Consider the following 11,280-nt stretch of genomic DNA (forward strand, 5'->3'; position numbering starts at 1 on the left):
ATATATGTGTCTCAATTTTTTCTAGTGTCGAATAGTCTTAGTTATTGGCCGTTGAAAAGCAGTGTCCCGGTAGTGGCGTTTTGGCCGTTTAAGGGTTAAACTCGTGCTCAGTCAGTCAGCTTTAAGGGTTTTCGAATAAAATTTTCAGGAAATGTAGTTTGAAAGGTCCTTCGACTGGTAGAGCGAAATTTATTCAAAAATTTATTTGAAAAAAATTGTTGTTAATTTTTTTCCGACCCCTGGCGCTTATCGGCCTTCTCTAACTTTCAGCGTTTCGTTTATCAATCGAATTTTGAGTAACAAAAAAATTTCAGTGAGAAAGTTGTTGAAAACAGCACAAAGAAGTTTTCTGGAAAAATTTTCCCCAATCGAATCAATATTCAAAACATTATTAACGTCTCAAGTCGATAGCGGCTAGTCAACTCACGCGCGGGCTGTAGCGAGTCTCAAGATCCGATTTACTATATAATACAGTTCACAGGCGCAAAAAAATAAAAACTAATCAAGTAATCCGGTAGTATCAAAGTATTATGTATAAATAAATAATAATACGCTCTACTACATCAGGAATAAAAAACAAATTTAATTTCTCGATGTTTCACTTTTTTCAATTCCACGAATTTAAAGCATTGAAAAATTCTCGGAATAAAAAATCCGTTGAATCTCAACCATTACATGTTTATGTTTTCTTTTATTTTTGTACAATTGGCCTTAAAAATAAAAATCATTCTATTGTATATAATACTAAATGAATAAATCATTTTACATTTTGCACTAATATTTATTTATGCATAATATTTTCATATTACTTGATTAGTTTTTATTTTTGGCGGCGGTAAACCGTGTTATAAATTGAATCTGAGATTCTCGTACTATTGTCAACAAATTTCTCGATGAAAGTTTTTTGATGCTCAAGATTCTCTCGATAAACGAAACGCTGGAAGCTAGAGAAGTCCAATAAAGGCCAGGCGTCGGAAAAAAATTAACAACCATTTTATTTAAATAAATTTTTGAATTAATTTTGCTCTATCAGTCAAAAGACAGTTCAAACTATATTCCCTAAAAAATGTATTGAAAAATCATTAAAACTGACTGACTGAACACGAGTTGAAGTGAAAAGCGAATCAAAATTAATTTTTACAAAAAAGCCACTTTTTTGGTTTTAATTGGAAAACTAAAAAAGCTATAACTTTTTGCGTGGGGGGAAAAAGATGCGCAATGAAATTCTACATCTAGACATAGTCTTTAAAAATCAAAATTCAAAAATGTTTCTGAAAGCCTCCAGGGGTCTGCTCAATTGTTATCCTTCCGAGACTGTATTTTCGAGTTCCGATACCTCAATCCCATTATGTTAATGGTGTGTTGTGAGCATCGGGGTGCGTATACTAATTGATGCTTTCAAGGGACACAACGAAGAGTCTTCTTTTCCCTATCAGCAGTTTGATTCAGGCACAACCCTATTCTTGACTCTTGTTCAAGAGAGTTAAACCTTTTCAGTCATAAACTCGAGAATAATACCACCTGTAGCATGTCTAACAAAAAGCATTGTAAATGGTATTCATGCTTTTTTCAGAGTGATTTCCTTTCTTTGTAGGAATACTCCTTTATAGATTGTGAAAGTGGTTTTTTTTATTGGGAAGTAATGTTTATTGAGTTCATTCATTTTTAAGTGGGCACCCAAATGGAATAAAAGAATAATTGAATGTAGGTTTATGATTGATTTTACTATAGATTGTTAGCTGATGATTTTGCCATATTGGTATAAAAAACGGGGAATTTTTCTAGACCAGGAAAGCGGAAAAATTATGTTTTTTTTCGGGAATTGGCAAACTGCAATGAGAAAAGCCTAACCAATTTTAAATGTAATTTTATTTCACTTGAAATTATTCTATTTTGAATGAGTTTTATTTTAAATGTTATAATTGTAACATTTTCAAATGTAAAATTACATATTTCATTGTGCACGCAATAACGTTTATATTACCCAGGATGGCCACTAACCCGGGAAAATCGGGAGAACCGAGAGAAACCGGGATAAAGCCGGGAGAGAAATATTACACCGGGAGATTTTCCGTATTTCATAATTCGCGTATTTTGTAATTCTTGAAAGTTTCCAACTAGAAAATATATATTTTTGAAAGCATTTAGAATAATTAAACTTTAAAGGTTCACAATATTTCTCTCAGTATTTAAAATTTTACAATTTGGAATGGCGAAATTGATAGTGACTTTTGATTTGACAGAATCACATCTTTTAATAAATAAGTCTATCCAGTGTCGTTTTAAGTGTCACTTGATACAAAATGAAATGATATTTTTTAATAATATATTTTTAAATAATAAATTTCTATAATTTTAATTTACAATTATATTTTTGAATGTGCAGTTCTAAAACAGTTTGATCTTTGAGGCCTTGAAAGTAAATTTTTTTTTAAGGCCATGTGATGAGTGGGTCACGTGACCAAATTCCTACCTTACAGTCACTTTTTTTATTTCCCAACTTATATTCACACGAAACGCCACACCGAGTTGAAAATTTGGGATACTAAACAAAAAGCACTAAGAATGATTGGTCTAGTCCTAAATTTGTATAATTATCAACAAAGTTTTTGTTGTAAATATTTTTTTTTTGCTTTTTTATAACTATTCAAGTTTAGGACCAGACCCGCCTTTCTTGGTGCTTCTTATTTATTATACCAAATTTTCAACTCGTTGTGTGACGCTACGTATGAAAATAAGTTTAGGAACTAAGAAAGGTGGCGGTAAGGTAGGAAGGAATCTGATCACGTGACCCACTCGTCACGTGGCCTTAAATTAATTTTTAGATTAATTTTTGGCGATTTTGAATCTTATATTTCACAATATTGTAGTTTCAAATTCAAATATTCAAAATACAGAACGATTTCGCTATTAAATATTTCAAAATTTCATACTAAAAGCCTGGATAGTGAGTTTAGATTTTAATAATTTTAGAAGCAAATCTAAACCAGTTTCGAATTAAAAAGCTTAAAATTGTACAATTTAAGAAATTAAATCATGCCATGGCAATATTGTTTTGCATTCTTTATCACAATCTTTAATTTTTAATATAAGATTTAAAAATTGTTAACCACAGGGATTTTTTTGCACCATTTAACCACAGAGGGGGGTTGGGGGTCAATCGACCCGGCGCTGGAAAAAACTCGAAAAAGTGCTCCTAAAAATCTGAAAAAATTCATGGTTTTCGTTTAAATCTTCTACTAGACGGTGCAATTTCGCTTAATGTGTTTAAAAAAATTATTGTTGATTTAATTAACAATAAACAAATAAAATCATAGAACTCGAGACAAATGAATGAAATTGAACGGTTCAAAAACGAAATGAACGGGGAAGAGTGTGCCTTTCAGTGAAAAAATGTTGCAAGAAATTTTCACGGAATTAAAAGCCTCAACTTTCAACATGAACTTATGCATTATTTTAGGTGTGAATGTAGGTTTTGATAGAAATATACACATTTTTCTATGCAAAACCATTTATTTAGTAACAAAGAATTTTTTTAAACTGAACTTGTACACAGTGGACCATGATTTTTTTATTAAAATAATATAAAGTGAAATCGTAAGGTAAATGCACCTGTTATCGTTCATGATCCTATTATCGTGCTAACTTGACTGAAATGTAATAAATAATGAATTTTTATACTTTGACTTATAAGGAGTAATAAGTGCATTCACCTTACTCTCTCTAGCACAGAAAAAAAAAAGAAAAATAGTAAAAATACCTCAAGTATGGTCTGACGAAGTGTATACGTAAAACACAGAGGGGGTCAAATCTACCCGAACTGCACTTTGACTGAAACCTATAGCTGAATAAAGGATACTAGCAAGTCGAAACTGTGCGTGAGGCTTCTATCCTTGAGTAAAATTTTTTAGGTTAGGGTAAGAACCGGTCTCCTTGCTTGGTTCGAAAATGGCGCCGATTTGTAATTTCGGCCTGGATCAAATCGACCCAGCGGGTTAAAAATGTTTTCTCTCACATTATTTGAAACAATATATATTCAGAAATATTGTGTACACATTTCAAGATAATCCGAGCACTCTAACTATATTTTTTTACCTGAACATCATCAATGTGCTCGCTCCTTTTTCGTTTCAATGTGGCTGATTAAAATAAAGAATGAATAAAGAAATTAAAAGTCTTGGGTATAATTTACCCTCCGAGACAGGAATCGGGTTAAAGTTAATCAGTTTCTTGCCAAAAGGCGTGCTGGTATTAATCGACTTACGCAGTTGATAATATATGTGAAAAAACTGTGGGTTTCGCAAAGAGAGTTAATTTTTTTATAAACTGGAAGAAATCACGAGTATTTACCGGGAGAATCGGGAAAAAGCTGGGAGACGAAAATTTAAAAAATAGTGGCCACCCTGATTAATAATTTCATATTGGAAGCCTCAACAGTTGAACAATTTGTTTAAATATGATTAAATAAAATTTTAGAGTGCTACAATTCCGCACCCTAATTCAACTCCTAAGGTAATTAAACATTCAAAAAAAATGTACTAACTTTCAAACCTAAAATTTTTTGATTTAGATAAGTTCCATTTGATATCCAAAAATATCCAAAAAAAAAGAGTTCAATTCCCTTATCTTTTCCGAAACACACTAGTTTTCGACAACTAAAATAAGACAAAAAATTCGCTAATTTTCAGACCTTACATTCTACAGTTTGGAATGGTTTCATTCATTTGATGTCAAAAGATATCCAAAAAAGTTTAATTTCGACATCTCTTCCGGATACACCCTCGTTTTCAAGTTTTTTGGCCGTGAAAAATGTTTGTGAACCGTTAATTGTTGTCCTCGATTAAAAGGACCACCATAACGAGAATTAAAGACATGAATAAAGTTAAACATTAACTTTTGAGTTTTGCGAGTATAAAGGCCATGTGGAGCGCTTTGAGTGTTTGTAGACACTTTTCGTAAAGGCTCGAGACACACTTATAACTCGTTCACCAGTTCCTCTGCATCTCTAGAAGAGGACTTTCCTCTCCTTATTTGCTTACGGTGAAGCTTAAAACACCGCATATAGTGTCTGGGCCCGTTTCCCAGGGGAACTTTCCTATGGATAGCTGCTGCATCTCCAGACAAAGTCGATAGTTAAGTACCATAATTCCGAACAAGTCCAGACAGTGCAGCGTTGTGTAAACGTGCATGGGTAAAGTGTCGCGTGTGGCACGTTTATCTCCATAACCATGTTATTGATTTCCACACTTCGTGTGTTTGCTTGCTTATTGTGGTAGCAAACTACTCATACTGATACAGATATCAATTTCTTTCTTCTGCAATTCTACATGCTTGTTGAGCTTTTCGAAAAACATTGTAGATCACAGTTTAATCTCGTCCAAGTTTGAAGCTATTTTACCCTATTCCTCTCTGTTCCGTTTTTTTTAAAGGACTCCTCTTTTTCCCATTGTTTTTAAGAAACTTCCCCTTTTTCATCTTCTATCGCTTTTTCTCGTTTCTTCTTTGAACGTTAGTTCTTTTTTTCTATTATCCATTCTACTATTTAGTTTAATACACTCAGAAAAAAATGTTCTTACACCAACAAAACTGTTTGCTTGGTTGTCAAACCTTTTTCTATCTTGTTTGAAAATAAACTTTTTTTGTTGAAAGCGAGGTTGAAAGTTCATCTGTCTTCTAAAAAATTCGTCTTTTTGGCTTGAAAATTTAACTATTTGATTTGAACTGCAACTGTTTTTGGATAAAATTTAATTTTTGTTTAAATTCGATTATTTGGTTGAAAATTCATCTTTGTAACTATTTGGTTAAAAAATCAACTATTTTGTTAAGAGTGCGATTCTTTTGTAGTTTTTTGTTGTTAAAAATTTATTATTTTGTTTGAAAATTAACTTTTTTGTTGAAAGTTCTTATTTTTTTAATTAAAAATTTAACTGTTTTTTAGAATATTGGTATTTTTATGTTGAAAATTAACTTTTTTTGCTGAAAATCCAACTTGTAACTGATTTGTCGAACATTCATCTTTTTGGATAAAAAATTTGTCCTTTTGGATTGAATATTTATCTTTTTGGGTTAAGAAGTCTAAAATTAATTTTTATTTGTTTGAAAATATAACTATTTGATTGACAATTAAACCATTTATTTAAAAACTGAGCCATTTTGGAGAAAAATGAAAAATTTAGTTTAAACAGTCATTTTCGGAATTATGATTTTCCTGAAAAATTATCCTATTACCCCTCTTTCGAGAGATTTTTTGACTATAATATGTGTCAGCAAGGCTTATTTCGGATGGTAAATTCTTTAGAAAGGCTGTTTCTGTTTATCTTATTTTTTTCGAAAATAATTTTTGTTAAGGCCAAGAAAATGCTGCAGATGAAACGTATCGATTCCATTGAAAGTCTGATTGGTACAAAATATTCAATATTCGTTATCCGTTGCAACGGAAATGCACTGTTGTGTTCAGTTTCTCGGATTACGTAAATGAACTCTGTTTCTCTTCTTTTGCGTTTTATTTAGATACAAAATGAGAAAATCCCATTACGAAAACAAATGGGTCTACACTGTTCTATTTCATTTAACTTTGAAGATTCAGATTCAAAAAACGAAGTTTTAGATGATAAACTATGATGTCCTTCTGACTCACAGCCTTCATAGTTTTGCTTTTAAACTATAAATTATGCTCTGATTTTACTTTATCGCGACATGTCTTTTTAACAAGAGCATTCTTTTCCAAGAGAACTACTTTGAAACAAAAATTTAATTGTCTTCAATTTTTTTGTTTGTTACAGGTGAGCTGACATCACAAAAGGAGCGTTGATTACGTGCAATTTCTCCTTTAAAACACGTTTATTGATTTTCGACTTGGCGAGGGTGCTTCGTTTTCAATAGGGCTTTTATTACACAGGTATATATTTTCAAAATCCTTTATCTGAATTTAGTAATTGAATTGAGAACTTGGAGCCAAAATAAGACTCCTGAGTTGTTGGTTCCTCCAAGTTCCAAAGAGGATTTTTCCTGATGAAATTTACTAGCCTTCCCTTTGAGACGGTAAAAGCATTTGAGATTCGCTTCGTTTGTTCGTGAATTTAATTCGAGAACAAAATGAATTTGTAATTAGATTGGGATATGAGCAAACTAGTTTGATTGTTCAGAAACGTCAGCAACATCTGTTGTCGGTGAACATCAAGTTTCCCTTGATTGGAAGCGAGGGATGTAAAGGGCGAAGGCTGAAGGTTCAAGGAAATGATCATCGAATGTTTTTCCTCCACTAATTCTGAATTTATTTCCCGTTGTCCTACCACGGAAGTGGATACTAAAATTCGATTAAGTTATTTGGGCATGTTCACAATAACTGCGTAAAATGGTAGACAGGGGCGGGTCGGTTGCAGGGGTTGCGCGCGCCTCCGCAGATCAATATTTCATTTCAGTCTTGCTTGCCAACCCCATTTGTTCTATGCTCTTCTTCTCTTTCTTGCAATTGCAGATCCCTCTAATTGCATCTCGCTCTTTCACTCCCCATATCCTTCACATACCTCATTAGCCCTTTTCCCATGGCATCAGATCAAACAGACTCTTTATGGCCTCGTAGATTTTTCCTCATCCGGTCGAAGCACTTTATCTTTGAAATAGATCGAGGCTCGTAGGAAACAGGAAATCTGATTTTTTCTTCTAAAGCGCATGGGGGGGGGGGGTCTAAGAGATATCGGCGTTGCGACTTAGATTGAGCGGAATATGTTTCTTTGAGATTCGAGATTGTAATTTATTTAAACCTTATTAAGTTCAGGTCTCTGAAAGTAAAGTTTCTTTGACTTAAAATTGGATTACCAGAGTGGCTGTAGGTAAAGCAATCCTGAAAATCAGGGAGTCACAGATTTTGAATAAAAATGGCATAAGACAGGGAATTTCTGTAAGAAAACAAATAAATTAACTACCGAGAATAATTAGGACTGCCACATAGTCACTTTTTTCTCAAATAGCTTTTTTAAGATGAAGTCACTATAGTCACTTTTTTTCAATAAATTAAACCATGGGTTAACCACTATTGAATTCAAGTCTATGTCTGTTGAAAAATTTTTTGCATTTTTTTATTTTAATAATTTTTACGGTATTTTTGAAAAATCGAAAGAATTTTCAAGAGCCATAAAAGATTTCAATGGGTTTTAAAAGATTTAAATGATAATAAGGGATCACAAAAATTTCTTGGGGTTTTAAAGAAGGAAATATTTTACAGGACCAATAAGGTTTTAGGAAATTTTAGTAGATTTTTTAATATTTTGACCCACCAGCTGCTGGTGGTACCATAAGGTTTCAAGGGATTTCAAAAAAAATTAAAATATTTTCGAAAGATACCAAAACATTAAAAAAATGTTAGGTTATTTTAAAAGATTCCAAATAATTTTTAATTATAATTATTAATACTTCAAAGGTATTCCAAAGGATTTTAGGATATTTTTTAAGCTTTAAATGTATTTTAAAGAGCTTTACAAGTTTTGAGGGATTTCAAAAGATACCAAAACATTTGGAATATTTCATGTTATTTTAAAAGATTTTAAAGAGCTTTACAAAAAAAAATTAAAGGATTTTTCATATTTTAGGATATATTAAAAGATTCCAAGGCATTTTTAAATGATTTAAATCTCTTGAAGAAATTTAACAAAAATTATGGGGTTTTAAAGAATTTCGGAAGATATCAAACGATTTTACATGGCAGATAGCTTTTTAAGATATTTTAAAAGATTCCGAGGCATTCTTACTAGATTTCCCTTTGTTTCAATTATTTCAGGGAATTTTAAAAGCTCTTAAGGTATAGGGTGAGTGATCCAGTGGCTGAACAGTCACCAGTGAATGAACACTAATGCGAAAAATATATAAATATAACCTTTCAAAGTTAAAGTCTTTATGAATTTCTATATATTTGAAATCTTAAAGAAATTTTGAAGAATTAAATATACAATTCTTTGCAGTAAATTCTTGTAAATAATTTTAAAAATTTGTTGAATGTGAAGTATCATCGATTATGGTGAGTGATGGTGAGAAAGTCGTCGATCACAATAAGGTACGTGCCTAAGCAACTCCTTGTTTACACTGCTTTTACAAAAAAATTCTTGACCTTTTCTGCATCAAGGTTGTGCTGTTATAGTTGTAAGATATTAATATTCAATTTCCCACAAGGTTTTTTCACAAAAAGTACTTTTTTTTATTAATAAATTAGTGTTCACGTAATGGACCGCAGGTCCAGTGAATGAACAGTAGGTGACGGGGACCTGGATGTTGTTTCGTTACATATAAATAAGTTTGTTTCAATTAATGTGACTATAAATATCGAAGCTATAAATATAAATATAAACTATAAATAGTTATAGTTTAAATGTACATTTCTGTGGTTAGAACATGAAAAAAATACGCACGAACTAAATTAAAGATAAGGCAACTTTGAGGTTAGAAATTTAATGCTTTTTGCATTTAGAAAACGTTGTTTCACTATAAAAACATTAATTCGTGCTACTACTGCGTACTAGTCAATATATATTTATAAATGTTTAAAGAATTTCCATTTTTACAAGACTGTGATTTATATTTGTATTTGCTTATTTAACCTAAAGCAACATAGTAAGGTGTTGTATTACAAATGTTATGTGTCCTAAAAATCACAGTATTCTATTGTAGCCACTAGATAAGAGTTATCTATTTTTAAACGAAAAGTTGTATTTTTTGTAAGGTTATAAGAACTGATAGAAATGTTTTAAAAATACATATTGCAATAAAAAATTAGGAAAAGTTAACCTAGTTCTGTGTTCAACTTTTGTATTCCCTCCTTTCTTTATATCTAAATGTCTTGTGGCTTATATCGAAATAATATATTTAATGAATTTCGCAACGCTTTCTAATGTTTTACATTATTTAATTGCTCATTTTGTAATGTACCTGTGTAATTTTATACCTAAATCCTAATTCTAATTTGTAGTGACTATAGTGTTCATTCACTCGTGCTCTAATGTTCATTCATTCGCTCACAGTGTTCATTCACTGGTGTTTTCGTTAATTTTGCACTATTTAATTATTTTTTATAAAGCTTTTTGGTAAAAACAAAATTTGTTGATCTGATTATGAAATTTAAACCCTTAAGAATCTATTTTCAAAAGCTTCGTAAGAATAATCAATTATTATAACGTGAAATGGACTAGTTGTAATCAGTGATTTCCTTAAGTGTTCATTCACTGGGTCACTCACCCTATTAATAAACTTTCCAGGATTTCACGAAATATCAAATTTCATAGAATTTCAAGATATGTTATAATATTTGTATGGATTTTTCAGAATTCATTCACAAGGAATGGGGAGTTTCGTAAAGTTTTCCAAAATTGTATTATTTTATTTTGAATTCCTTTACATTCTTTTGAATTCTTTGGAATTCTCTTGAATTTTTGAAGAAACTTGAATGATTCTAAATTCGTTCAATTCAATGCATTAAAAAAAAATAGCTTTCGATTAATGCATCATGAAGTCTGTCTTTGCAACTCACCTTGAATTTTTAGACATTTTATCAAATTCTTTTGAAATCCCTTGAATTTTTGCTGAACTCATTTCAAAGTTATTGAATTCAATACATTTTCATATTTTTTATTTTGATTAAATTTATCTAGGTTTTTTTTAAATCAATTTTATGGCATTATTCTTATTTTCATTCCTCTAAATTCATTTAAATTTTACTGAAATCAATGGAATTTTTTGGACTTGAACGACTTTTTTTTTAATTCCTTTGAATTGAAATATATTTGTGTTTCGAAGTCCTATGAATCGAATTCTTTTGCAATTAAAAACAAAAAACATTAGTCACGTTATGAATGCACATTTGTCATTTACGAATTGAAACATTAATAAAATGCTTTATTTTACATATAAAACTTTGTTTATTATAAATGTTGCAGCATTAGAATTTTGGTCTTTAATTGTGAACGTTAAGGAAAATGATTTGAAACATTATTTTGGTTATACTGGTTAAATGAATAAAATACGTATATCCATTAGTGGCTTCTAGCAGTATAGGCGTTTATTTGTTGACGTTGATTGAAGCGCGTCCTTAAACGACATCGAAAAATAAATGCATATACTAATAGATATTTGTTTATTTAAATATCAGTGGCCAGGGAAAATTAAAAATTAGTCAGGGATAACTCAGCCCCTTGTAGAAATTATGCCCGGGTTCGGGTCGGATTCCGGCAGGGTTGCCCTGCTTGTATCCGGAATCTGGTCAGGCTGCCCGGTCGGATTCTGGTTGGTTTCGTC

At 31.2% G+C, this 11,280-nt stretch overlaps 1 protein-coding gene across 5 annotated transcripts in view; it reads left to right on the plus strand.

Annotated features, from left to right (window-relative positions):
- Nucleotides 1-11,280, plus strand: part of LOC117175688 (14-3-3 protein zeta) — a 128,064-nt gene that overhangs the window by 38,738 nt on the left and 78,046 nt on the right. The window contains exon 2 of one of the 5 annotated variants that reach the window (XM_033365429.1): nucleotides 6,783-6,898. The exons of the other annotated variants lie outside the window; for them this stretch is intronic. The gene's annotated coding sequence lies outside the window, so the exon portion shown is untranslated. The remainder of the gene's footprint in view (nucleotides 1-6,782; nucleotides 6,899-11,280) is intronic. 5 annotated transcript variants of the gene reach the window in all.

The sequence above is a fragment of the Belonocnema kinseyi genome, chromosome 6 (genome assembly GCF_010883055.1).
Source record: "Belonocnema kinseyi isolate 2016_QV_RU_SX_M_011 chromosome 6, B_treatae_v1, whole genome shotgun sequence".
NCBI lineage: Eukaryota > Metazoa > Arthropoda > Insecta > Hymenoptera > Cynipidae > Belonocnema > Belonocnema kinseyi.